The sequence below is a fragment of the Felis catus genome, chromosome A3 (assembly GCF_018350175.1).
Source record: "Felis catus isolate Fca126 chromosome A3, F.catus_Fca126_mat1.0, whole genome shotgun sequence".
In the NCBI taxonomy this organism is placed as follows: Eukaryota; Metazoa; Chordata; class Mammalia; order Carnivora; family Felidae; genus Felis; species Felis catus.
In genome coordinates, this window is record NC_058370.1 from 77,083,331 (window position 1) to 77,107,872 (window position 24,542).

The 24,542-nt window shown below is 41.6% G+C and overlaps 1 long non-coding RNA gene across 2 annotated transcripts in view; it reads left to right on the top strand.

The window, feature by feature from the left end:
* Nucleotides 1-24,542, top strand: part of LOC109498181 — a 499,178-nt gene that overhangs the window by 296,482 nt on the left and 178,154 nt on the right. For both annotated transcript variants that reach the window (XR_006595590.1, XR_006595591.1), the window contains exon 8: nt 13,741-13,853. This is a non-coding gene — a long non-coding RNA (uncharacterized LOC109498181). The remainder of the gene's footprint in view (nt 1-13,740; nt 13,854-24,542) is intronic.

Consider the following 24,542-nt stretch of genomic DNA (forward strand, 5'->3'; position numbering starts at 1 on the left):
AATTCCTGGCACTCATCCGTTGCCTTCTAGAGAACACACACCAAATAGTTAGCTATTGATGATGGTGGACGTGAATGTTGGGGTGGGTGCCAGGGGTGGAGTATGGCAGCCACCTCACTGCCTGTGGAGCAGTGATTCCCATTACTGTGTGGAAACATTTATGGTTGACCGATATTCTCCAGGTGATTCGTGGGCTAGTCTTTCATCGTATTAATATTTTCTTCATAATACAGGACTATTCCTGGCATGAATTAGTAATGTGCTTATGATATTTAATGTAATTTAGACAGTCGCTGCTTGATTGTTAGCAGCAGCAGTGCATCTTCCCATTTTTTTCTGGTAGGAATCCTTTTTTTCCAGTCAGTCATCAGAGATCACTTTTGCTTTAGTAGGCTAAACTTCAAACCTAAGGACTGATTTTGAGTAGGGAGATCCATATTATTCCTGGGAACATGGAAGAGTTAATTACATAGCATGGCACTGAAGTTGAGCGTAGTGTTGAGAATACTACACTAGAAGACAAAGGACCACGAAACTCACACTGACTTACCTAGCAAGTACCTTTGTAGTATAACAACTCACTTAACATTTCAGGGCCTCACCTTTCTCTTCTGTGAAATGACAGAATTTGATTAAATCAATTCTAAAGCCCCCTCTAGTCATAAAATTATAGGAATCTAAGTGAATTGAAAATTGATGGTACAATTTAGGAGGAAGCTTCCTGGGATATGGAACTTCTAGAAGATGTGATTGCAATTCTTCTGGAACACATAAATTACAGTAAATGACCCAAGAGTCAGAGCCCTGAAGTATCGAAGCTTCCAAGGTATGAGAGAATAGCTTTATTTTTATGCTGTACCCAAACCACTCTTTCCCCAGACATGACAAGAATATTTCCAAACGTAGATATTGAGTGATGACATAACAAAACATTGGCCGTCACAGACAATCTCAGTGTTTCTTAACACTATGCGACAGAATGGTGTGCCGTGTCAGGTCTTTCTTCTAGGCCCAGGAAGGAAGGGGAGCAAAAGAGAAGCTGGAGGGGAAGCAGAGAAAGGAACTGAGGCACAGACTTGCTGAGCTGAGTGTTTGCTAGTAAAACGGCACTAAAAACACATCTACTTGGTATGACTGAAAATTAATAAAGCTGATTCTCGTGTGGCTAATAGGATCCATCCTATGTTCTTATCATGTCATTCCACATACATTAAAACAAAACAAAACACTGAAACCCAGTGGGGTAGCTCTTTGATCTGCCACCAACTTGGCAACAGAGAATTTGCCCTTATGAATTGGAGCCACACAGTATAATTTTTCATTGTGACATAGAATTCCTATGACAGAGGGGTTCCCTTATTGCCCAGTGCCACCACCAGTAAGGTTCCATTGTGTGTGTGTGTGTGTGTGTGTGTGCGTGCCTCCAGCCCAGTGCCCAGTGCGTTTGAGGAATTACAGTAGTTTAGGGAAGAGATGTCGAGAAACCTCTCTTGTTTCTGCAAAGCCATCTTAATCATGCCTGCCTCTTTTCTTTGGGTTGATTTACATAGCAGTATGACATTTCATCATTAAGGAAGCAGGTCCCAATCTTCTGTGTCTTTTTCTTGGCTTGTCTGGCAAGCAGTTCTCTTTTGCAAGCTATGAAATCCTTAAGGAGGACTTCCTGGCAAGGGAAAAATCCTCAGTCATCCAACAGTCTCTCACTTTTCTATTTTAAATCTTGGCCATGCACATATGGTTGGGCATGTGTGTCTAAAAATTTCTTCCACATTGACTAACTTGAGCTATTTAATAGATTGTGCTGGCCGTGGGCCTCTACAGCAAATCCTGTGATGCTCATCTCCCTCCCTGGGGAGGCAGGAGACCGCCTCATGCATTTGCCTTTGTGCTTTCCTTGTAATCTCCCTCTCTGGCCCTGTTAGAGCATGAAAGTTAAAGCCCGCTTCTTTGCTCATTTTCTTGCAATTAACATTGTCTTTGCTCTCCTACTTCCAGCAGAAAAGTGAGATCTCCAAATATCTTGGTTAATGTCCCAGCAAATGCACTCTCCCTGGAGCTTTGCTAGGGATGTTCTAACTCATTTCTAAGGACAGGAGAGCTTGAGGATATTTCTACCCTCTGCTCTTTAAGACCTGATGGTGTATATGTGTGTATGTATGCATGCGTACGTGTGTGTCTGTGTGCATGTGTGAGTTTAATGTGTCTCAACCTTCACTTTTCCCCGAAATTTGTAATCTCTTGTCTCCAACAGTCCCAAACACAGACCTGGGTCCTATTAGGTTCTTAGAAATGGTGGGTGAAGTGAATTCGAAAACAAAGCTGGGTTCTGGCAACTTTTCTCCTTCTTCCAGTTGTAGAGAATAGGGCCAAAGGGACACAGGAGCACGGTAGAGGCTTGCACCCAGAGCTCATCTCCAGCTGTGCCTCTTCCAGGCATGAAGCCCAAACCCCCACGGTTTTGTCAGCAACTTAGCAACCCCGAGAAGCTGGCAAAATGATGCCCTGTGATCCAAAAGAATGACTGCCCTGCCAGAAGGTGAACTGTTCTGTCTTCCTGAAAGAGACTGTTCCTAAGAAGACAAAGAGCAATACTAACAATAACATCGTCATCATCATCATCATCATCATAATGTGGGAGAAGAGCTGTACGTGAATACCAAGTAGTTTAGAAGCTTGCATAATTCCCACTCCCCACCTCCCCACCCCCAGGAATCGTATACGTTGTCACACTCTATGCCTGGACTGTTTAGCACTGTCTTAAACTCGGAGCCGCTCTAAGAGTGGTGATATTATCCTCCTGCTGGGGAGGCCCCAGAAACTTCGGGTTTTGTTGAATGTTAAATATGTCCCCTGAAGTTTATCACAAACAGCATGAAGGAATAAAACTCCACGTGGCTCGTGTTCCGTAGATCTTCCTCCCCACTGAAATGACAAGCCCTTAAGTTAAAAAAGTCCGAAGGGTATATGATAGATGTGAACATCAGGCTTACCTTCTCGGAGGGGTGCCTCGGCAGTGCACGTGGTTTCAAACTTTATATAAAATAATGCTGCTCTAGTAAATGGGAAGAACATGTTGTCGTTTTTGGACTCCAGACAAAGGCAAGAGTAAACATGCATTAAAATGGAATCTCTATTTTTAACTCACCTTTCTCTTTCTAGAAATCACATCAAAATTGGATGACACATACTACGGCATATCTTTCAAGGCTGTTGCAACTTCCCAGCAAAATTCACAAAAATCATTACTTTCCCACTGCTAGTCAGATGGATAATGTCTGAAGGCACCACCAACATTTTCTCTGGATTCTGAGGGCTCCACTTGGCGAGAAGTGGTTGATTTGGACTTTGTAGCTCATTTAGCAGCTCTCACTTTGTTGTGGTCTCTGGGAGGAAGGTATTTAGGTGATGTGGCCCCCTTTCTCCTTTCTCTGCTAAGCTTCCTCAGCCCTTGGAAAGCTGTTTCTTTATTTTGCATTTCTCATTTTGCTTTTAGTTTGTTTCTGTATCTAGATGTGGTACTTAAGGCATCCGCCCCAAGAGCCTCAGGACACCGGGCATCCCGGAAATGGGGCACACATGCCTGTTTATGGGCTTTGAAAGCACGTGAGCAATGGCACAAGGGACTTGGGATCTGCTGCCCGTGGAGCTTCTGTCATGTCTCTTCTCCTACCCCTCTGCTGAGAGGAAGGAACACCCAGGGAGGGAGTCTCAGCCTTCCTTGACATGCTGTTTGGGGCCTACTCCTAGTAATGAAGGGGCAGGAGCCTGAACAGAAGAAATGAATACTCCCACAGAATCATCATGAGGCTTTCCAGGTATTGCCAGGGTAATACCTGTAATCCTTGCACGGCCCTCACTGTGGTAAGGGCTTTGCATGTATTACCTCTTTATGCCTCCAGACCATGCCTTGAGGCAGGAACCGTTATTCTCCTAGTTTATCAGTTGGGAAACTGAGGCAGAGGGTGGCCGTGTAACTTGACTAAAGGTCACAGAGCAGTCAGACCATCCGGCACCAGAGACCACACTCATAACCGCTCTGTTCTCCTTCCTTCATGCGCCACACCTCATTTCATCAGTGCAAGTAGCTTGTAAGCCAGAAGTAAAACGCTCAAATGTACTGTCCTTTGACTACCAAGACCTCGAGGCCATCTTTCCATCACAAGTGGTGCATGAGGCTTGATTTTTATTTTTCTTTGTTTGCACTGATCCTCACTGCTCACTTCCTAAGACCATTTTAGGAATGCCAGTGGCATTGTTTTTAATTTTTAACACTTGCCTGAAAATACACAGATAGTCCACAGGCATAGCAAAGTTCTGTCTGTAAGCACACCCACGTTGGGATTGAATGCACGATCTTACGTTAGTACCACCTATGACCTTACAGAGCTAACCAGCTCAGGTGATGGAAAACAATCTGAAATCAGACTGATGCCCCCTCCCCACTGTATGTAAATTCAGCCATATACAGCATACTGGGGGTGTAAGGAGAGAGTACAGTGTTGCTAATTTGTGGCTTGTATTTTATGGAAATTAATTTTTAACCAAATATTAGAGTAGGTAACTAATATTCACTCTTCTAATAAAATGTTATGGATCCTCACTGTGCATATAGAACTATGCTAGATGAGGAAGGGGATATGATGATACGTAAATAAGGGTCCCTTCCTTTGGGGGATTATAGACTAATGGGGAGAGATGATGGAGAATGTAAAGTCCCCCTCCCCCAAAATTGAAAGTCACAAGAAAGTAAATATAACAAGTTGTTACACCCAAATGGCTTAGACACAGATTTCTCTGAATTGGAAAGGGAGAGAAGGAGAAATAGGAGAACTAACATTTATTATGAATCTATGCTATCCCAAATGCTTTTAAAATGTATTTTTGATGTTAATTATCACAACAGCCTTGTAAGGCAGACATGACTGTTTCCTCATTTTAATGATGAAGAAGCCAACTGATGCAAAAAAATTCCTGCCCTATCAGAGGGTGCACCATTCTGTCTTCCCTGTAAGTATCACCGTGGTTCCCTTAGATAATTTGGTGGTAGACTTAGAGTTTTGAAGCCAAGCATTAGTTCAGGGAAGGCTTCTTCGAGGAGGCGGACTTGAGGTAATCAGGATAGAGAGCATATGGGCAGAGAGCGGGAATCAGCATAGATGCCCTGATGGAGAGAAGACTGTGCATACACACTGAGCCAGAGCAGACTTAATACTCTTAGGACATTTACTTAGGGGTGGAGTTGGAGATAACGTTAGAAAGAGGCATGAAGCTAGGTTTGCATCACTATGAACTGATTCTGGTGAGGAAACCATAATGCATGTGTACACACACACACACACACACACACACACACACACACACGATCACCAATCGTTTGGCCACATTCAATCTCGAACATAGCACCAATAATATTTCAACTCCACATTAAATGTATGTTTTTAAAATTTCACATCAAGGTATATGGCCTAGGTAGGAAAATCAGCTCTTCTTCACCCTGTGATCATTCATTGAATTGTTGTTTGATGTCAATAAGCTGTGTAAACCCCGATGCTTGCCTTACCCTCTTACCGTCCCGCTCATTGCTTGCTTTACCTGAATAGGTCAAGTAGAGAAATCCCTGTGGATCCAGATGTGTGGGTTTTGCATTCTACCGGAGTTTTCAAGGGGACTAGAAATGGAAAGTAGCAACTACATAATCCTCTCTCTGGGACATGCATAATTTTCTAAAAAATCCCCTTTGCCTGACTTTATAATGTCACATTCTAAAATATTCAGGTTGCTTTTGTTGTTCTCTCCATAAAAAATTAATGATCATGAAAGTATTATCATGTTTATTTTAAAGCAACTATTTTCTACATTTTAATTAAAAGTTGTAATTCACCATCTTTTGACCAAGTTATCTTAAATCTTCATCTTATTGGTAATGGGTATTGGGCTAGATTCAGAGAGAAATACAAGCGTTACTTAATGCAAACAGTAAAATCTCGGCATTTCTAGAGATATGGTTCTGTTCATTTCATGTGCTGCGCTAACTCTGCCTTTTTAATTAGAAATATCCTCCTGCTTATGCAAGAATCCTGGGAAGGGGGCATTGTCTTATTCATTATGTATTCCATGAGAATCACAAGTGGACAAAACCAGGCATAATACAATGACTGTTGTGTTATTAAAGCACTTTAATAAGGTTGCTCCCTCAGTAGAGTGAGCTTCTCAAATACCCATTTCTTTTTCAAGAGGTGAGCTGCATGGAGCGAGATGTTCCATGCTTCTCTGGGTATGAGTGAGGCTCCTTTCTGTATGTATTTTACAGATTTCCGTGGGTGTACTACCAGACTAGTTCCTCTCCCTTTTTAGTCCCCTGTCCTGTCTTAGAGAGTGATGTCCTAGAAAGTATTGGATTTTCTATTTTTGTCCTGTAGTATATAAGAGGAAATAGTTTAAAATAATGATATATAAGGGAAAGTTCTGTAAACAAAGATCCACTACATTTGGGGCATTTCTATGCAGTGTTGCCCTGCTATATTTACCCCTCTGTTCTCCACCCTCGGCAACAAAAAACATATTGGTTAAGATTCTATCTGTAATGGTTTTCAGTAAAAACAAAAACTTTAATGGTACTAAAAATCTCTTTTAGGAAAGAAACTGCAAGTTGTGAGGAAGGGTGGAAGGTGGGGAAGGAGGGAGAGAAGAAAGTGAGGAAGAATGAAAGGCAGAGAGAGAGGAAGGGAGAAAGGAGAAAAGGAAGGTTTTTTTTTTTTAAGGTAGCCACCCAATTGTAGCAGAGCAAAGACTTATCTATATGCATTACTTTGATTTCAAATTATTTTTAGCATGGCTTTTATTGTACTCATTGTTACATACATAAATCTTTAAAGTAATACGTTTTGTAAGAAATGGTCATAAAAATTTACAGCCAGTAACTTTTCCCCTGTCCCTTACAATGATATTCTACTAAAACCATTAAATGGTTCTCATTAATGCCCTTTAAATGATTGTGTAATGACCCACAATCGCTTGTAAGTGAACAACCATTAAAGAATTACCAGTTCTTAGCATGCTTTTAAGTACAGCTTAAATACATGGGAGGTAACATATAATATATTAGAAAAAGTATTAAATTTGGAATAGTAAAAACATGATCATCACAAAAGAATGAGTAGGTGTGCAACTCTACCCTGCAATGACCATGGTTCCTACTGAACATATTATTACAGTAGGTTTTATGGCATTTGTCCTTTTTTCCATATTAAATCTTTTTCTTTTTTTTCTGGGATTAATAATAATAATAATAATCTCTGTCACAACAGGAGTGAAAGTGCATATAAAACCAAATGGGGGAAATAATTAAACCCGTGTGTAACAGACAGCAGCCTATCTAAACAAAAAGTGAACAGTCTGTCCCCCAGATATTTTCTACATGAGGGCAATTATTCATTTTTTCCTAACCCTACAGATATTGGGTAAGGGATGGTCTAAGCACTTGGATGACTGAATTTTTTACACTTCAAAGTGTTCTGCATCCTGGGAACATGGTCAAAGATAGTAAAAAAGAATAACTCTTCCTTGAAGGTGTGAGGTCAAATTAATCCTCTGCTATCCAAGGCATGTCTTGTAGCAAGCTTACCCACCCATGTAGAGTTGGGTGGTTGACTTACCCTAAACTACAAATGTCAAATTTGTGAAGAGTTTGGTGGCATGCGTTTTTGAAGCTCTTTCCGTCCTGACAGACCTTGTTTATACCCAAGTGCCACTTTTGGGGATGTGGCAATAGAACCAGGGCCGCAGGAACCTTATCACAGATACAACAACGCACGCACAGGTTGGCAAGATACCGAAGTAAACGAGAGACAAGAGAAAATCAAATTATTAACTTCCGTTTGTATCTGCTTACCTTGAAGACATTTCATCAGGGGGAGGGGGAGCTGGGGGCAGAAGTAGTTTGGGGCTGGAAGGCACAGCTACATATTTTTTCCAGTGTAATTTTAGAAACCTCAGGTCAACATTAAATCCCCAGCTGGCATCTAACTGGCCTCCAAGGATTGATGTCACACTACATTTTCTGCTCTCCAGTAAGCTCTGCTTATCCCCACATGTTTCCTTTACTTGTCTCCTTCTGATGCCGTGAGCCAGTGGCAGGGAGGAGACTCCTAATCTCACAGGTGATAAGTTAGACTTACAAAGGTGATCAGACTTGTTTCGCTCTATCTTGAAAGTCTCAGCTTAGGTGTTACTTCCCCCCAAGGACCCTTCCCTAACTCCACAGAGTTGTTCCCTTAATGCTTATCAAATGCTAGGAGAATGCCAGAAGATCTGGGAGGGCAGGAGCCATGTTGGTCCTATTCACGGCCAATCCCTCATCCCTAACACAGTGGCTGACAATGCTGGGCTCTTAAATAAATATCAGGTTATTAAACTCACCCAGAAAGGTTGCAGAATAAATTCAGTTGGTCAACTAAAGCTGGGTAATTCTAAATAGGTCACTATTCAAAAACAAAGCCATGTTGGAAATTTATAGAATTGTCGTTAGAAAGTGGGAATTTGGGCCTGTCAAGAATAAAATGAATCTCAGGCATTCCCCAATTTCTCCTTTCTGTGTCCTTTCTCCTGTTCCATTCTGGTCCCTCCAGTCTCTGTCCTCTTTCAAGCAGCTCTGCTTCTATTATTCTCATCTCTTCCATTCCTCTCCTTTGCCATAAAGCCAAATCCCCTCGAAAAGCTGTTCTTCAGAAGCTGCTTCCACTTTACCCTAGTCCAAGGGTGTCTGTGCATCTTGAAACTTTGTTATATCATAAAGAAAGTTTGCTTTCCCTTGACTGCAGTTCTGGGTATTGGTGGGCTTGTGGGACGCACTTCCTGGGCACCCTGGAATTCTGATGGAGTGCTGGGAGAGAATGGAGTGGAGGAGGACTTGGGTTAACTTGAAGACTGACCTAGGAAAAAGCATTTCCCTTAACGGGCTTGTAAAATACATCAAGCATAGAAACAAAGATGAAAACAGAGCACACACACACACACACACACACACACACAAAACCCAACTCTTATTCTCTCAATATTTTCTTAGCTCCGTGTCAGCTGGTCGTCTCTCTCAGAGTCAGGGACCTTTCCCATCTCTGACTGTGAGAACACATCCAACTCTGAGACTCTTCCTTGTGTGCCTGGCAGTAGCTGCCACACTGTGTGTTATTTAAGAAGCTCCATTTGGCTCCATGCTCTACAGAGGAGAGGAACATATGGCCTTGACTGTTAAAAATATTCATGAGTCATGTTGCCCAGTGTTGAAGTACAGCCACCTCAAGGGCAATTTTCCAACAGCTCATATTGGTTTACAACATGGAATGAAGACCAGATGAAGTTCCAGGAGGTATTCAGAGGAGACAGAATGCAGTGACGCAAGTTAGAATTTGGTCACTATGCTGGGTTGCATGTCCCTTCTGGAAAGAGGCATGGAGTGTTAGTAGAATATCAGAGTGAGGGATCCCACTCTCCGGTTCCATTTATAGACCCCTTGTTCTGCTAAATCCTTCTGTAGAAAGAACTTGAGTAGACTTGGAAGTGAGGGTTACTCCATGCATGGACTCCCCAGTGACTTTCTTCTTCTTCTGTGACCACAAAGAGCTCACCTTGCCTCATGGCATTTGCTTGGTCTAGAGTACCACGTGCTTTAACTCCCATGCTGCTAATCGAAGGCTCTTCCAGGATAAGCATTCCTGGTTTAAAAACAAAAGAACAAAGAACAAAAAACAAAAAAAAAATTAGTTAAGGCTCCTAGGGAACTTCTGAAAAAGTGCAGATTGTGGATTTTTGTTATTGTTTTGGTGGTTGTTTTCATTTTCACATTTCTGAAGTTTCTATAGAAATGGTCCTGAGTGTGTTTGGCTTCCTGGGGACATTTTATGTTTTTTGTCAAACACCAATATTAAAGAAGCACAGTCAGAACAACTGGGGCTGGGGGATAAAACGACTTAGCTCTCAGATGGTCTAAGAGTAGACAAGTGGGACGTCTATAATAGCTTCATGATTTAGAATACAATGTACTGTTTGCCCTCTATCCTTTTTTCTATTGTAAATTAATCATTAGAGGGCTCTATCTGAAGCACTTTTTTTCTCACTGTGTATCCTGTTTCAACCTGCCCCATGCGGGCGACTGCACCTGACTGTAATTTGGGGAACACAAATTGCAGTGGTTCAGCACTTTGTGACTCCTCTAATAAGTTAATGTCACTCCCATCTCTGACACAATTCAATTCAGAAAGGTTGTGATGTATCATTAATGCATTAAAAAATGTTGTGTTTTTAGACTTGAATACCTGGAATTAGTTGGGGGCCTGACAATCCAAAACAGACTCTTTTACAGTGCTTGGGAGCCCTGAGGAAGCAATTCTTGTTTAAGCATCTGCGTTATCCAGGAAGCCCAAGTACTTCAAAGGTCTGTGCAGGATGCTCAAAATAGGCACCTTGCCAAACAGAAATTGAAACACATATACATACTATACTATTTGCCTTACAGAAATTAATTTTCAGCCAGCAGCACCTAGGATTATTTAATATTTATCTTTAGCAGCAGGAAGATGAATCTATTATTTTATGAGTTGATTTTGTTATTTTACCTGAGTGTTTCAGTCAGTCTTTACAGTAGGAGACACTTACGGTCTCCCCTATGCCCTGCCTGTTACCCTCTTTTTTAATTATTATTATTTTTTAAGTGTTCAGAAGCAGTGGGAACGTTCAGTTTTTAATCACTTGATTTCCCCCGTTGGTTCCCTGGGAAGAAGTGATCAGGTCCTTTCAGTAATCTGAGTAAATGTTGAGATCCAGGGTCCTACCAGTTAAATGGACTGTTTGGTGGTAGTAGGTGTTGAAGAAACATTTCTGGATTGCAAGTCAGGAAACTGAATTCTAGAGCCTCTCTTCACCTTTGTGACCTGGGAGAGATCTCTTAACTTTTCCCAAGCCTGTCTGCCATCACCTGTACCTAGGTAGATTAGAGTCAACAGTCCCTACCGGAACTCTTTCCCCTAGTGATCCATCATCCCGAAATGCCACCGGGTCCTACAGTTTCTCCTCCTGTCGCTGAGATCCCAGAGGGTTGTGTGCTATGTTGATTGTTTGTGCCTGTGAAATTAAAGCACCGAGAAAGGAATATGTCAGTATGTTGAATAACAAAATGACTGATAGAGTATCAGGGGGACTTGAGTGTATAAAAAGCCACAATATTGCAAAGCACCTTGTAGATGGGAACTGTTAAATATCAATGGAGCATTGCTGTGTCTGCACTGTCAGCGCTTCCCTGTGACCACAGTGAGAGAGATGCTAAAATGTCATTTCATGGACCACATTATGTGCTGCTTACGATGAATATTCCGGCCATGGTTTATTACATTTTTGATAAATTGTAACTTCTTGGACCCAAATTTGGTTAGCTTATCTCTAGTGCCATTTAAATCTTAAAAGACTGAATTTGCCCCAAAGATTTAATCATCATTCAGCAGCGGTCTGTAACCATGTGGTACTAATTTAAATTACTGTAGCAATGGACAAGTCTCTATCCAGAAATTAATAAATGCAATTTATAAGGAATGTTAAGTAACAACTAACAATTTAATGCTTTGTGAGTTTCAGCCAAACTGATTAAATAATTAAAACAGATTTCTAGGGATAGGGGAAGAGATTTTACCATAAAAGAGATAAACAGTTTGGGAATTGTATGCATTCTTTTAGACATTTAAGATAATTAAATCCAAAACCTATGTTAAAATAACACTGAAGGTCTGGTTTAAATCACTAGTGGGAATTGCTAAGTTAAGAGTTGAACACCATCCTCAATGTCTGCTCCATTGTTTTAAATAAGGCATTTGGGGACTCTCAGAGCACTGGGTCAGTTTATAGAGTGTGCTATTGGTAGAACAATATTGGTCTCAAGCACAAATAAATGTATCAAATGGAACTACCTTCTCGCCATGCTGTTTCTAGGCTTTTACTAAGCGAAACTAGATGGTTAGAATCATCTCAGAGCTATTGTACCAACCTAAAACTTCCTGGTTTTCAAGTTCTTACTTGTTGAAGAAAAGATAAAGGAATTTAAAGATCATAGATTACAAATGGAATGTGTAATAAGGATAATATGTACTTTGATGGACTTAAAATAATTTACTTTGCAACAAATTATTGAGTGCTTGTACATGTGCAGTACAGGTATGTCTGTGATACAAAGATTAATAAATAAGGAATGGAAATGCTCTGTTTTCTGATGAATAATAAGTTTGTAGGCAGCAAAAGCAGATGGGTAGTCCCCTTGATAGAAATGACTATAGGTTACCATAGGGCATACTCCTTTTAAGGATAATTTTTTAAAGTGATTTGCATGAAGGGCTCAAAAGGTGCCCATCATTCATTCTTTGCCTTGCGTCTGCAGTCCACCAGCCCTGGTGGAGAAAGACTATTGAACCACTTCCTGCCTTAACTGTGTGAAAGCTGGATGGTATTTACAGGATGGAGTGGAAATGTGAAAGTTGTTTAAAAACCATCTTTTTTGGGGGAGTGCATAGCTAGTGAACACTGTGGGGGCTTTCTGCCTTAACTGTGTGAAAGCTGGATGGTATTTACAGGATGGAGTGGAAATGTGAAAGTTGTTGGAAAACGATCTTTTTTCGGGGAGTGCATAGCTAGTGAACACTAGCTGGTTGAATTTTCACGGAGCTGACCAGCCACTTGAGGGTTAAGTAGATGCCAGTTGAATGTTCTGTTGCCCAATAGGCTTGGAATTCATTACCTACCAAACTGAACTTACCACACTTTCCTGCAAATGTACTTTTCCTTATGTGATAACCAATTGCCCTGGTATGCCTGGGACCCAGAGGCTTCCCAGAATGAAGATCTCTTAGCACTGAATCTGGAAAAGCCCTGGCAAACCCAGATAAGTTGATCACCCTGGTTTTTACCTTTTTCTCTTGTCTCATCTACCCTCATTAACCATACTTACCCGATCATTCTGGACTTTTCCAGTTCTTTTTCCACATTCAGATTTTTTACTGAGTTCCATCACGTATTTCATCTCTGCCTCTTCTCCAGACTCCTTGTTATTGCCTTGGCTCAAGTGATGTCTTGATGTTCCTGGACTATTGAAACAACTGCTAAACTGAATAACCTGCCTCTAGACTTGCTCTCACCACAACCTCCCCATGGCCCAGCTGCCAGTGATATTTTAAGATGTCTATTCACTTTGTTAAGCCTTCAGTGTTACTTATTGCACCAAATCCCAATTTATATACATGAGGTAAAAAAGACTCTCTGTCATCTGGTTCCTGCCCAAATCTCCAGGCTCACCTCCGTCCACACCTCCTCTTGAACTCTGTTCTCTGGCCATTTGGATATCCACTTGGGATTTCATGGGGGCAGAATACTAATTCACACTTGTACACCTTTGGGTATAATATTTCCTCTTTTAAAAATGCCCTTCCCAGTCCCTTTTTCATCTCAGAAACAACTAATTATTTTTTAAGACCCACATCCTTTATGGGATGCATAAACACAATGTGATGTTCAAGCATCACATTCCTTTATGAAATCCTCCTACCCCCAAAGTAAAAAGTAAAAGTGCCTAGTATACTCATCATGGATCTAAAACACATCTTACAGTTATTTATTGAGTTGTTAGTCTTCTGTTATAGATTATATATTTTAGTGTAGGAACTTGTATTGTGGTGATGAAAAACTGATTTTATTAACATTTATTTTTAGGTTTTGGTATTTGGTCTGACACATAACAGACCCTGAAATGTTGGTGGAGTGAATGAGGAATCTCTCACGCTGCATCCTGGGAACTATACTTAGACAGCAATGCAATGTGTGTGGTGAGTTTCCAGGCACTTTGATAATGCCCTTCTCCTTTCACCTGGTTGAAACTTTTAGTACTTATTTACCTGTTTATCATTTCACTATTATGTCATCTATTTGCTCATAGAATAACTTCCAGAAGCAGATTTTATGTCCACAAGTTAGAAGAGGTACCATTTTATATCGTTTTCTTTTCTTATGTTGTATTAGTTTTCATTCAACTCTAACAAACACTGTTGACTGCCTATCCAACATCCATCTCCCCACCCCATGACTTATCCTTCCAAACAGAATCCTGTGTATTCCAGGGTCACCTTTCCTCTGCAAGACTGTGTACTTCTGAAAAGGTTGCTTTTCTTCCCAAGGAGGGTGTCTCCTGATTAGTCTAAGGAAATCCTAGTGCCCACATATGTAAAGCTACCTAAAGACAGCTTGAAGTTCTTGTGATACAGTTCTGGCCAATGAGATGTAAGACAAGTCTGTTGGAGATCTTGTGGAAAGGTTCCCTCTTACAACAAAGGTACCAGGAAGAAATGGTCTCTTGTTCTCTGAATGCCATTCTATCTATATGTAACACCTAAAACTACTGTGCCATCTTGTGACATTGAAGGAAGCCAGCCTTTGGGTGAAGCCAATACTGAGACCAACATAGCATAAAAATATAAGGAACCCAATTATGGATGTCATTATATGGAATCTCTGATCCTGCCCTAGCTAGAGCCCTCATTCTCCTTCTTCTAGACTTGTAATTATGTTGCATATGGTTGAAGGTCTCAAAATTTACACAGACAAGTTTAACATTGTAATCTGAGAGGGCCAGGGGCATTTGTTTAATACATACAATATGGTACTTTGAAAGTAAGGACAAAAATGAATAAAATATACTCAAAGGAAGAAGCCAAAATGACTACCTGAGAAGATTCAAGTTCTACCATTTATCAGTAACTACTTTGAATGAATCAACCAATGAAAGAGGATTCTGTTCGAGGAATTACAATAAGTGCTTACAAGGAACACAAAGTCTAAGCAGTCATAACCTTTTTCTGTGTGAGCTAATGGTCTCATTAGGGAGCTGGAGCAGCGACCTAAATTACTATAAGATAAAGAAGAAAGTAATGGATATTATGGTAGTGATAATGATCTAGCATTTTACTGAGCAGTCACTATGTACTAGGCACCATTCTGAGTCCTTCCCAAGAATTTTTATTTGCATCAGCTGTATTTTATCTCTCAAATATTTTTCTCACAGACCACGTCCTGTAAATACTTATATGCCACTATACTTGTATAAGTCTCTCCCATTCTATGAGAGAGAGAGAGAGAGAGAGAGAGAAGAAAACCACCATCTTTCCTGGCTTTCCTTTCCTTTCAAGATACCGCCTTATTTATCTTTACAAACTTCACCAAGTTTTTTTATTAATAAACTTTATTCTTTTAAAAATTTTTTTTCAATGTTTATTATTATTATTATTACTATTATTATTATTTTGTGAGAGAGAGACAGAGCGTGAGTGGGGGAGGGGCAGAGAGAGAGGGAGATACAGAATCCAAAGCAGGCCCAGGGCTCTGCACTGTCAGCACAGAGCCCGATGCAGGGCTCGACCTCATGAACCGTGAGATCATGACCTGAGCCAAAATCGGTTGCTTACCCGACTGAGCCACCCAGGTGCCCCTAAACTTTATTCTTTATTCTGTTTTAAGTTCCCAAGACAATCGAAGCAGAAAGTACAAAGCTCCCATATATCCCTGTCCTCACAGGTACATAGCCTGTCCTGCTGTCCGTATTCCCCACCATAGTTTTGCTACAATCAATGAATCTATATTAACACATTATCATCACCCCAAGTCCATAGTTTGCATTACGGCTCACTCTTGTTGCTGTACATTCTTGTGTTTGGACAGATGTAGAATGACATCTATCTCCTGTTGTAACAGCACACAGAATAGATTCACTGCCTTAAAAGTCTCCTGTGCTCTGCCTGTTCATCCCTCTGACCCGCTTCTCCAAGTTTTTTTTTAAAACTAAATAAATGACCCCTTCTTCTACAAGTCTGTGACTTTTCGCATCATATTCATTCTTTGCTCCACAGCACTTATTTTCATCCCCCTCATTTTTCTGAAACTGCCATGAGAGAGGTCACTGTGGACCATGATGCTGACAGCTCAGTGGCTGCAGCCCTGCTAGTTACTGCTTTTGCCCTTTCTCCTTTACAGCATCATCTATCGAGTTGACCCAAAACAGAAGCCTCTCCCTTCACTTGTCTCTCACCCGTCGTCCCCTCTTGCTTGTTAATTACATCATTCTGTCTCCAAAATGTTTATTGTGTAAGTTTCTCCCGAGAGGAACAACTTTTCCTGCCTCTACTTAGGCTCCCATCTCCCCTCCTCCAGATGCCTACAAGCACCTCCGAACTTATTCTCACGTCAGCCTGTACCCTACAGCGCAAGTTAGAGTAACTTTCTAAGACGTCATGGTCTCCCTGGCACTCACCGTTTGAAACACTTGAATAGTGTCTCTTTCCTGCAGAATAGCATCTAAACTCCGTGGCTCTGCTGTGAAGGTCTCCCCACTCCCGCAGCGGTGCTCCTTCCCAGGCCCTCCTCCAGCCTCTCCTCCTCCACGCTGTCTCTTCTGCCTACACTGGGGTGGTCTGGCCCTGAGCGTGTGTCCCTCCACCGCCCCGTGACTCTGCACAGTCTGTTCTCTTGGTGTAGAGTGCCCTCTCTCCCTTGTCCAGGTACTGAATTTCTACTCCCGCTGAGCCACATTGCAAATGTTTCCTGCCTTCCTTTAGCCTTTTCATGGAACATCAAAACTGTTGTGCTGTGTTGTCGTATTTGTCTACGTGCTCTTAAATGTGAGCTTTTGAGACAAAGTACTCTGTCTCGTTCACCTCAATATCTCCAGTACCTGGCATAGTGCCTCGTATTTAATAAATGTTTGTTGCATTAAGGCTATTGCGATAGAGTAAGCAGAGTGTGATGGGAGGTCTGAGAGGGAGCAACTGGCAGGGGAGCTTCATCCATTCATTCATTCATTCATTTATTCATTCAACAAATATGTGCAAAATATGTACTATGATTCAAGCATTCTTCCAGGTATTGTACATAGTGAACAAACAGAAGGATGTCTTACACTCATGGGAGATAAAATTCTGTTTTGTTTTATTTTATTATTTTTTAATTTTGTAGAGGCAGAGACAATGTGCAAGCAGGGTAGAGGGGCAGAGGGAGAGAGAGAGAGACAGAGAGAGAGAGAGAGAATCTCAAGCAGACTCCACACTCAGTGCAGAGTGGGGCTCAATCCCACGATCCTGGGATCATGACCTAAGTCAAAATCAGGAGTCTGATACTCAACCAACTGAGCCACTCAGGCATCCCAGTAGCATTCTATTTTAGTAGGAGAAGACAGATACAGTGAGTTTGGCAAAGGACCAGTATCATGAATGAATGAAAGGGATAAGACAGAGGTATAAGGCATAAGGAGTGGTAAGGGCCATTGATAAACTGATCACTCCATGACCCACCCAAAGGCACTTAAACTCACATTAAAACATCAGTAACAGCAGCTATGCATGACCTGGTCCCTGATCATATTCCAGGGGCCAGCTTTAGCCAGTAGACTACCCCTTTGTGGTCCTTGTTGCGGAGGCATCTTTGGTCCAGATCTTGTTCCTTGAAAAAGCAGGGAGAGGCAACAGATCCTTGGATGCTGGCAGAATATCCTTACTGGTTTTACTCCAGTCTACCTTGATAACAGCACCTAACTGTGGCTTATCCTCTTTATCCTATGCTTATAGCGTAATGACCTTTTTTTTTTTTCAGCAACCACAAATTGTCCTGAGAAAATAGTCTACTTGTATTCCTTGGAAGGAATACCCTTGTACTTGGAGATCAAAATGCCAACAATGAGAGTGCCAAGGAGCAAAAAAAGCATGGGCTTCTCATTGAGAAGTTTGGGTGTTTTAAAACAACTTCTGTAAGCATGCTTTTTAGGGGACAGGAGAACAAAGAAATGTTTGCCATTAGCATGTGTGTGTGCAACGAGATGGCAGAAAAATAAACTTCATAATATTTTAAAGTTGAAAAGACCCTGGAAGGTAGCTCTAAATTAACCCTTTCATTTTACACATAGGGAAACTGAAGTTCAGGAATCAGTGACGCACCCAAAATTGTGCACCTCGCATATATTAACACAGTGTTAATGGTTGACCATCTACCTCTGCTCTGTGTTAGCAGCCAAGGGTTTCAAGCAGTTGGAGATATATTTAAGGCTCTGACCAGCAACTTTAAGTTTCTTTCCAAATTTCTGTGATCTAAATAGCCAGCGTCTAATGGGGAAGGGACCCATGATAAAGGTAGCTGGAGATGGGTTATAGTTGGTAGGAAGATGTAAGGGTGGCACATGAAATGTGTTTAACTCCAGCCAGAAAACTGAAGCAAGAGGTTTTCAGAATCATAAAAGTTCTGATAGTATGTGGGAGAATAGTACTGTTTACCTATTAAATTATTTATTCATCCAGTTCACCTATTAAATTATTCATTCATTCATTCATTCATTCACTCAGAAATGCTGGGCCTTACTGTTAGTTACTCTGAGCTAAGAGCTGAGGAGGACATAGTATAACAGGATGCTCCTCCCTTTCTGGGCTCAAAGAGCTCACAGTCCCACAGAGAAGCCAGATGTGCAGGCAAATCGTCACAAAGCTCTGTGCCGTGTAAACATGTATGTTGTTCCAGAATAAAGGGAAAGCCCACCTGGATGCTGAAGGCAGTTTGCCCCAAGTCAAGTGCTGTATTAAAAATACTACTGCATCCTCCTTAGTCATCCTCTAACAATGCTGCCTGGGCACTAATAATCCTCTGAAGAATCTTTCTCCCTCGAGCAAAATTAACCTGCTTCGAAGATATGATGAAAAGGTTTCCTGCTTCTTTTGAAGTTACAACACTTGCCAAGTGATGTACCCTGTGTTTCCGTGACACTGTTCCCGGAAGGACCAAGGCCCCTGAGTCATAAGATGGCAGTCATTCTCTGCAGCCATTGGCTCCGGAGGAGCAGGCATTTCCATCCATCTGCAAAAGGAAGAAGAATTAGCCGCCTGCTTGAATCAACCGTATGTGTGTTGGTTGAGAGTTGTTATGAGACGTACCCCTGACAAGAGCCGAGTTGCCCAGCCAGCTTCCCTTTATCAGATGGGCCAGTGCCAATCATCATTGTTCTCGCAAGGTGATAGCAGGAGTCGTTCCCCGTTAGAAGATGGTGGCATTCTGGCAGGGTCACCGTGGCGTTAAGATGCATAGCATTTGTCAGGTTTGCCTAGGACTTCTGGAGGTTTAGTTATGAAACTTGTTAATTGAGCTATAAATATAGCTGCAGCCTTTGCCTTCCAGTAAGGCAGTGTGTTAATTTGGGTTTGGCAGGGGGATGGTGCAAGCTGCCAATGTTATGTTAGGATTAGTAACGTGCAGTACATTTTAACTCCACTTCCCCATGTGCCACGCTTTCCTCCTCTGTTTGTTATCTTTCTGAGGGAAGAGAGAAGAAGAGAAGGCAAGCTCACCATCATGGGCATCTTACGTTAGGGATATTTATCTGCAGACCTGCTTTTCACCTTACAAGTCTCCAAGTGGAGAGGGTTCGAAAGATAAATGAAGAAAGCCATGTGCACCACAGCAGAGGGCTCAGCCACAGCCTTCTGGCCCGAGATTAGAGTCACTAAGGTTGCCAACAGCAGGGTGTTTCTCTTGTTTCCCCACCCCCTCCCAAACTCCTCTCTATATTTAGGACATCCCTCTGTACATTAAGGTGAATGTGATAATAACAAATACATGTTCTCGTAATAAAATCATGTTCCCCCGTCTTTTTACCCACATGAAATTACATGTGGCGTAGGTTTGTTTGCTTGTTTCTTCCTCAAATACTCATCAAAGGGTAAATGTATCGCTTGCTCATCTCACTGAGAAAAAATGTGTGGATTTTAAGCTGTACATAAAAACAACCTTGGCTGTGTACTTTATGCTCACAGGGGAAAGGAAAGGGTGCTGCAGAAGCAGTCATAACATGCCTGCTTAGAGATCCTTGATAAGTATTAACTGAATGAATGAATGGGTGAGTCTCAATGAAGTGGAGTTTCGAAAGAGTGGAGTTTGTAGATTACCCAGTCTGCCATGTCTGCTTTCTTTTCTTAAAACACACAAGTGACCTGGAAATAGGTTGGCAAAAATGTAGACTTCTGTTTGTTGGCATTGTGGTAGAGGAAAGAACTCACTTCCAGCTAAGTGGTATCAAACATTTAATTTTTGTTTCCTGAAGCACCTGGCTTGAGTAGAAATACGAAAGAATGTAGAAGTCTAACATCCTGTTTGGATCTCTCTGGAGACAGTGCTGATTGCATTTCCCTGGTTATGAAATGTTAGCGAGAGATCAGCTTCAACTAAATATTCTTTGTTTTTCATTTTGCTTCCCCTTCATGGACATGTCTCTCACGTCTGATAAATAGAATTTTCCATTCTTTTTTTGTTTTGTTTTTATCTGTTTAGTTGGAGTCCTGTGTTTTGTTTCGTGGTGTTTTTTTTTTGGGGGGGGGTTGTTTTTTGTTTTTTGTTTTTTCCTGTGGGTTGAACTCTGGGAGAGAAGATGTTAGATCATGGATGCAGAAATATTCTCAGCTCTAATAAGGATGGGATTAATTTTCTTTACAGTGAAACTGTAGCCTGCCTCAACTACACCAGCAGTTAATTGTATTTTCCTTAAGTCCTTTTGATATTCATTTGAGATGCATTTTATAACCCATCTGGTAACCTTGCTGCTAACCAACAATTATAGTCTGACATCTGAATACAAAGAATTTGGGACAAGCCACAGTTGTACATGGAAACTTTTAAAACAATGTCTCCCTTAATATATTCTTTACTAAAAAACATTGTGAAGAAATGATTATAGCCTCACTGAATTCTGACATGCTGAAAAAATGGCTGTTCATTCCTTGGGAATTTGTACCAACTTAGTGATTGGGAAATTGAGAGAATAATAATAATAATAATAATAATAATAATAAGGCACAAGCTATGCCAAGCAGCCAACCTTTCCTCTGCTTCACCCCATTCACTAGCTTGACACAGCCTGGGCCAATATTAATTCCAACTGTTTGAGGTGGACAGAGAGTGGGTGCTGCTCACAATGTGGTTACTTTGGAGACTGAAGAGTCTGGAATCAAATTGATAGGATTATTAGAGTCTGAAGCAGGGCTGCTATGGGCAGTTGTGGGTTTTTGTACTTAGGCACTAGGCCGAGTAGGCAAGTGTGGGCTGGAATCTAGCCCGAGTACTGCTTGCCAAGCTGTGTGTGCCCCAGGCTGGGGCTGCATCAGCCGGGAGGAAAGGGCCTTTCTGTAATTCATCTGCCAGGGTGGAGTGCCTTTTTGTAACTTGCACAAAGATGCACTGTGTGCTAAAGGTGGCCTTGGCTGGAAGTAATTGTTGAGGGGATCCTGTCTTCTCCACTGCTATTATGTATCTGAAATTCTCTTGGTTCTATCAGCCCCTTCCTTTGAGCCCCTTCCCTTAATCTCCACTGTGAGAGGAGGAGTGAATTATTCGACAGGGCCATCTAGAAGGGGATACGAAGCCTGAGTAGCTCTGCCCCCATTCTGCTCGATGTCCTTTTAGGGAACCAGCTGCCTGCAGGGAACACAGATCCTACAGGTGGTTGTGGTAAGTCAGGAGGAGAGGGAAGAGAGGCCTGACCCAGTCCAGTGTCTCCGATTCCAGGAAGCTCTCTTACCCATTTTTCCCAACCTTGCTTTATTCAGTAGGAAAGTTATAATTTGCAGCCCCCCACCCACCCATGGCTCACTCTATTTTCTCACTTTTGAGTTGGTTCAGAATTCAGGAAGAGGGGTGCTATTTATTGGACTCCCAACAGGATCTTAGAGACCATACAATTTCCCATTTCCCTCCACACCCATACTTATAACGGAAGTATTCTTTCCAGCAGAAGCCATGAACTGGTGGGCTCTTGGCCAGATCCAGCCTACATCATGTTTTGTTTGGCCCACAGAGTATCTTTTGGAAATAATTGCACAAACATTAAAAAATGGCAGGTTGCATGTGTCCACATCAAGATTTCTGGCCCTTTTGAACAACTAAAACGAAAAATGGAAAAGCTGTCCACACTGGGCCAGTCTCTCTACATGGCAGTAATCAGGTAGTGCTGTACACCCTCTTTCACAGGGCACACACTCTCCAACTTTCCTTTGTCCCCCCCACTCTCTATTGGCTCCTGGGCTGAGGCTAGGTGTCAGCTACCCATCCATCATTCCTCTCGCATAGTTTTGTTTTGTGTTGAATTAAATGAGTGTCCCTTTGTTCTTATGTCTCTTTTAAAAGTCAATGGGAAAGGCTCCGTTTCTGAAGACACATGGGAGCGAGCAAATGTCTTTATGGAACCGTAGATTATTTCCATATGCTTAATGTATATTTTTTCCTGGATGATTCACATGTTATGCTACCTACCTGGCTCCTAGAGTCATTTTGGATTTCTGTAGCTTTTTTTTTTTTTTTAGTTTTAGTTTTTTAGTCTTTATTTTTCTTTCAAAACATAACCAATGAAAAGGTTCATTCTACTACATGGAAGCTCTTCCTTATCTTAAGCTGGTACCTGCCCCCTGCACTTTGCGCATGATAATATTGGCTCAGCCATCTGGTATCAAGTAAGCAAATATCCTACTGGTAGTTCTTAGAATTGTTCACTGATATTTCTTCTTCTCCTTCTGGATGTGGCAGAATTTCACTTCCTTCAAACCTTTAAATTTCTTGACTGATGGGTCCCTGCTTCCCCTTGGCAGTTCTGGCATTTAAAGATCATTCCTTTGTCTTTATTTTTTGTTTGCTAAGATAAAATTCCATTTAACACATGCTTACATGTTTTCTTAATATGTGACAAATTACCTTTCCACTCAGTTGTAAGAAAATCTCTCTTAAGATGATTATCCCTATGGTCAGCTCTGCCAACGGCTATAGAACACTCCAGAACAGAGAGTAAAATCTGCCTGAAGACCAGGAAAAGGACAATGTGACCCATTCCTTATTTAAAATAGTGTCACATTGGGCCTGTTTGCTATTTTATGTGTTGTATAGACTTAGTTTTTTTCTGATAGGGACACCAAGAAACACGTCTTGGAGCGCATAGGTACTGTCTAAAGCTAGGGGAAAGTATGGGTATTCTTCAAACCTTCCATTGAGTTCCTGCCATGCTTGAATGTTTCCAAACTTCCCTTGAATTTTTTGGAGTATTTCCCTTTTATCTGTAAGCCTAGAATTGCTTGGTGGAATGAGCTCCAAGGTTTAATGACTAGTGCATAAACAAGTATATACTCCCTTTGTTGGTGCTGAACCACATCTTCCAAAATTTAGGAAACAGTCTCTGGTCATTTTTCTGGCTTGAGCTGCATAACCTTTGATGTTTTGGTCCTACCAGGGAAAGACTATCTTTTCCATTGGGGGCTATTTGTAAGAATTTTTGAACATTTCCAATAATTCATCAGAATTGAAATAGTATGTAATTTTTGTATTTTTAAAATAAACACACATCTATCCATCCATCTTTCTTGTCAAAGCTAGCGTCTCCTTTTCTGTTTTTGCCTAAATGTGTTTTTGGATGGTGTAAAGACTGATGAGGAACAACTAAATGTGAACTCAAAGAAGAAATAAAATTCCTGTTGCTTTTCCCTACAAACCTGATGGGTTTCATGTCTCCCTAGCCCTTATTCAGGCCAATGGGGAGATGGAGGCTGAAGGTTCTAAAGGTCAAAGTGAAGCACATCCCAGATGCCCCACCCACTGATTATAGCTTTGGGCAAGGTACAATAGAAAGAACTCGGAATTCTGGGATAAAAAGTTTCTAGCTCCAGCTCTGGAGGTGCGTAAGTCATTCGGCTTGTCTAAGCCTCACTTTCTTGGTCTGTAAATCTTGTATTCTACTGACTTCATTGATATAATATGAGAGTCAGGTTCAATAGGGGAATGTCCCTTTCAGGCGGACTATTCTGAATGTGCTCAATTGTTTTTATTACTGTTCTTCCAGGCTTCATGGCAAGTAGAGACATGGTTTTTAGGAAGGGATATGTTTCCCAGAAATGTTTCGAGTGGCCCCACTTGTCCTTCCACCCCTGCCAGCTCTCCCTCCATAGCCCTTTACAGTACACAACCCAAAGAGTAATGGTGAGGCTTGTTTCCTGCACCAGGTAATCTCCACCACTCTCCCTGCTTCAAATTGAAGCCTCTAAGGAATTCAGTATCCCTCTGTCCCTCCCTGGGTTTTTTGCTGAGTTTTTGTGGGAAGCCCTAGAGGTCACAGGCATTAGGAAAGCTAATGTCTGAGATAGAGGGACCATATTGTGTTTAGGGACTATATTGTACTGGGCTGCACTCAGACCTTGGACATTTCTGGCATGGTGTGCCTCAATGGGAGGACCATGACACCAAGGCACTAGAGGGGTTCCCGAAAGGGTCCAGGAGTGCCGGGGGAAAGGGAGGTTTTGGAGAGCTGATGGCAGGCCATTTGTACCCCAGACGCCTTTCTTCACCATAGGATGTGTCACTTCACCCCATCTCCCACTTCTGTCCCCCAGGAATAAGTTTTTTCATCAGACAAACGTGATTTAAGGATCCTGAGTGCAATACTGAAAACTGGGCACTTGGTCAGT